Here is a 4,929-nt window from a genome sequence, read left to right on the forward strand (position 1 = left end):
GAGCTAATGAGATGCTAATGAATGTTAAAAGGCATAATCTGTCTAAAAATATTTTATTCTTTAAGTCAAATGATTGAAATTAGACGTTAAACTATTTCAAATTTGTTTATGTATTTTCTTAAACATATTTTTTGTTGGGCCATCCCAAAAATCATAAAAGTCAACTGTTTTCCCCCTCAGATCACCGAAATGAAAGTATTCCTTAGAGAGACTTCATATTCCAAGCTCTAAAATATTTCAAGATTTCAGCTAAGCTCAATAAACCACCATTAGATTGTAACAATATGTTGTAAAGAGGCTGAATACAAAACCTATACTTTTAATTAAGAAAAATAATCACCTAACCTAAATAAGAACCCATTTTGATCCCACAGACCCTTCAAATAGCTTCATGTAGCCAGTTCTGAAATGAACAGCTGACATTTTAAAGCAAAGAATCAATTTCCTGACCTTTCTGCATTTGCCAAGAGAGCTTTCTTCTTCTGAAGAACCAATCGTGAGCTATTTAAAGTTCAGACATTAAATGAAGCTGTGTGATAAAATAACACAATTTTACACATGCAGTATATCTGAGAGGACGTCAGTCAAAATAAAAGCTTCATCAATGCTGGTTTTAATTGTTTTGTTTCACTTAAAATGACTGTTTATCACTGTTCTGAAAAAGTCAGTTGGTTTTGTGATGATAATTGTGTTGGTAATGTTTAAAGTCTTAAAATAAACACCTGTCGCATCACAGCAGAGGGTTGTTTAGGGCAACGCTGAGCTGAAATCCTCTCTGAGAAATAATTGATGAATAAACCGTGTGTGTGTGTGTGTGTGTGTGTGTGGGATAAAAGGAAGCACGCTCCAGTCCACATCTCTGCGCATCGCACTCTTACATCACACTGTAAGACAATAATGCGGTTGCACAAACATGGCAGCCCGTGCTCCAGACTCACAATCTGCCTCTGCTGTCACTAATGCCACAACAACATGTCGCTAGGCAACGAATGGTCAGCTTATAAACGGGAGTGATGAGCGTCCAGCTTCGTTACAGCAGTAATTCAATCAGAACTGATAAAGACAATTAGTTTGAATTAATTTAAACGTTTTTTAAACCACAACAGATGGAAGGATCACTCAAAAATACTGTAGATGTGATGGATTTAATTGAAAAAAAATGTCAGCTGGTTCTACTTAACTGAATTGAGTTAAGGTAACACATTTACTTTATGTTAACTTTACATTTACTTAAAGGCAATTAAATAACTAAATCCATAATATCTGTGTTTTGAGTGATTTTGTTTAATGCACCAAGAATGAAAAATTCTTCTTGCAAAGGGGTGAATAATTAATTACTCCAGCTAAGGGCGGTACATATGTGATCCATGCCTCCCACATTATGGCAGGGTAATTGTTTCAATGGTGATGCAAGTTTTCTCTAACATGCTGTTCCTATCACTCTAAAAATGAAATGTTGGATTTACTTAACCATGTTATGTCAACTGGTTCCACTTAACTGAGCTGAGTAAATTCAAAGCAACTTATTCATGTTCTTTGGTTAAAAAACTGGTATATTGCTTTGAATTTGCTCACCTCAGTTAAGTGCAACCAGTTGACATAACAAGATTAAGTAAATCCAACATTTTATTTTTTACAGTATAAACTGGACTGGAAGCTCAGAGCTTCAGTGTTGGGAAGTGAGGTGAGGCCTCTTATTAGTTTTTGCTTTAATCAACAGCAGAGCAGATTAAGACTTTATCAGAGTACTTTATTAAGTACTTGGAAAAAATAACAAAGTAAAAGTAAGATTACATGAACAGAAAATGACTTTGGTAAAAATAAATTTCACTGTTGAGAAAACTATAAAATCATAAAACTGTTCACAAAAATTGGGAAAGTAAAAGTACTTTTACACACTTTCTAAGAAATAAACTGTTCAATTATAGAAACTAAGCCAGGTTGAGTAAACTGAGCAATATATGTATAATCTCTGCTCAATTTACTCAACAAGACTTAGTGGAGCCAGCTGACATGACTTTGTTGAGTAAATTCAACACTTCGTTTTTAATGTGCAAAAACATATTTCATGATGAGTTTGAACATATTTAATTTTGTAACAAGTAGCTAGGTGTTAAATTTTAAAGTAAAGAAGTAAAAGTATCCTTTTTAGCTTTAAAATATTACAAAATAAAAGTAGTAGCTATTTAAAAAATAATTGGTAAAATTACAAATCCTCAGTTATTGTTTGTTAGCAGTGCTGTCATAGCAATGGGACAAGGAACGTGAAATTTTGTGTTTAATCAAAGTTAAATATGATACATCAAAATTAATTACAACTGGCCCTATGAGGAACACGATAACACTCATGTGGTCCTTGGTGAAAATGAGTTTGACACCCCTGTAATGAATCAAATTCTCTATATATTCAACTTATTCTTAAGATTCGAGTCGTATGATGTGATTTTATTCATAAAATAAAATTATTCACATCATCGTTTTGGCTAAAGGAGACACGGCCTGGAGACACGGCCTTTTAAGAAGAAAAAATTAGAAATGAGAAAACCAAGTGCATTTTTTCATTTGAGCGCTGTTTCTTGTACAAATGTGCAACAAATGAACATTTGTCTCAAGTACGCAAGACTTTTAAGTACATTTTTCAGAATATCGCCATTTTTCTTTCAGTGCAAATCCTTCCAACAAAGAAGTCTGTTCTCATTGTAGCTCACTACCATTTGCTTTAAGTGTGAATGTGATTATGCCTGAGCCAATTTTTCCTTTGCTTTTTGTTCATGCGTGTTAATTTGAGATGTGTGGGCGCAAGAGTGAAACGCTGAGCAGCTGGATGCCAGCAGGGCTGCAAATGCACGAGTCTCCTGGAGTTCAGCAATAAGCAGATGCATGTTGTCATAGCAATAACCACTGAGGACCCCCCTCTCCTCTGTTTGACAAGTCAGGACTTCATCTTGTTGGGAGATGAAACACAGAAGAACCCGTTTGACTCAAAGTCCAAAAACGATCATTTCTCCTTAACCTGTCGTCCTCACATGCAGACATCCCCAGGCACTCCTCCTTACTAACCACTGCATCATCTTGTAACGCTGGGAGTTACAGAGAGGATGATGAGAAGAGATCCTGCGTGTGTGTGGGCAACGTTAGTTCAGCGGCAGCAGTTTGGTGGAGATGGAGACAACTACGTGATACAAAGGTGCGTACTGGTCTGTAAATAAAGTGTCTTTTTTTTAAATAACACTGTGTGATACAGTTTGAGTGAAAGTTGTGAGGAAGTCTGTGTGAAGTTTCTTTTTATTTCCAGTAATGTGCTGTCATTACGCAGTTTTTATTACGGTCTCTATCAACTTTAGGATTTGTAAGGTGAGGCAGAGCAAGCCGTTGCTTCTGCCTCTACCTTTTTGGTCATATAGGGTTAAAGTTTTGATTGCTTTTGTGTGACGTGTTCTTTTATGTGACCAAATTCATTCATTCATTCATTCATTCATTCATTCATTCATTCATTCATTCATTCATTCATTCATTCATTCATTCATTCATTCATTCATTCATTCATTCATTCATTCATTCATTCATTCATTCATTCATTCATTCATTCAACTTCTACTGTTTTGTAATATTTAGTAATTGGGTAAAAGTAACTCCATCACTAAAACTCTATCGCCCACATTTGACTGTCGACCAGGGTTTTTTTTTTTACATTGTTTATAGGAAAAATGCCTGTAACTTTAATCTAAGTATGACTCTGACTCAATGATATGTTTAGAGTTATGTAATATTTTAATAAAAAGTAGAGCACACTTTACACAGGGACGTTTATGGAGTCAGCAAATAGACCTCAAGAAAGCTATACACACACACACAGAAAAAAATACTTTATAGGTTGGGTTCTTTTTACAGGTGGGTATATTTTACAAAGATACTCATAAAACTTAAATTATAGCACTCTAATGAAAACATTCTCATTTGCTAGAAGCTGACTGTAGTTGGTGTAAAGCTGAGGTTTCCAACTCATTTTCACTGAGGGCCACATGAACATCATGGTGGCCCTCAAAGGGTCAGCTGAACGTTTCGTGTTTAACTTCGACTGAACACGAAACGTCACGTTCCTCGTCTCATTGCTACGGCTGAACACCGCTAACAAACAATAACTGAGCTCTACGTGGTATTTCCTGCATAGAAACAGTGTTTTACCACATCCTTACAAAGAATGAAAAGTACTACATGTGCAACAGACTAATCAATAAACATTATGGGAGATGTAGTTTATGATCAATGCGGGCTTTAAAGCAGAATACGCTTATTTTAAGACATTAATACATCTTTGAAACTCTCACTGGCCACATAAAATGCTATGGCGGGCCACATTTGGCTTGAGTTTGACACACATGGTGTAAAGCTCTATTCCCTCAGAAGATTGTGTCTCATTAGCAATTTCACAATTTCAGGTGCTGTTGCTCATTTTGAAAATGACCGTGTATTAAAAAAACACATACATGAAACATGCATTTGCTTCTCAATAGTCTTGTCCAAATTTAGACTCTGCTGGCTCCAAGAAACCCCACATGGTTATGAACAAATCTTGTCTCAAGTTCAAAACTAACAAAACAAGGGATATCCCACCATCTCTGTCTGTTTTTATCTACAGTTTGTGATTTGTTGTGTGTTGAAGTTTATACTTAATCTTCCTGATGAAGGCTGATGTGATTTGCTTGTAATTTCTTATTGGAGTTATACCAGATGTAAACATCAAAGAGATACATATTTCTCATTAAATGAAGTTCCAAGAGTTTGACAACTTATAAAATATGTTTTTTTTATAACATTATATTCTCAGAGTGCACAAAGACATCTTAAGTCTGCTAGTAAAATAAGGAAAGCTTTGGTTTTGGACATGTTTTTGTGTAAACTGTTGCACTGTTTTGGACAGAATGATGG

The 4,929-nt window shown here is 35.3% G+C and overlaps 1 protein-coding gene across 1 annotated transcript in view; it reads left to right on the forward strand.

The window, feature by feature from the left end:
• Positions 1–2,802: 2,802 nt before the first annotated feature.
• slc1a6 (solute carrier family 1 member 6) overlaps positions 2,803–4,929 on the forward strand; it is a gene marked incomplete in the record, with an annotated part of 11,244 nt that continues 9,117 nt past the window's right edge. Inside the window, 1 exon segment of the mRNA XM_014014215.1 lies at positions 2,803–3,187.

Source organism: Austrofundulus limnaeus, unplaced genomic scaffold, assembly GCF_001266775.1.
Source record: "Austrofundulus limnaeus strain Quisiro unplaced genomic scaffold, Austrofundulus_limnaeus-1.0 Scaffold111, whole genome shotgun sequence".
NCBI classification, from domain to species: Eukaryota; Metazoa; Chordata; class Actinopteri; order Cyprinodontiformes; family Rivulidae; genus Austrofundulus; species Austrofundulus limnaeus.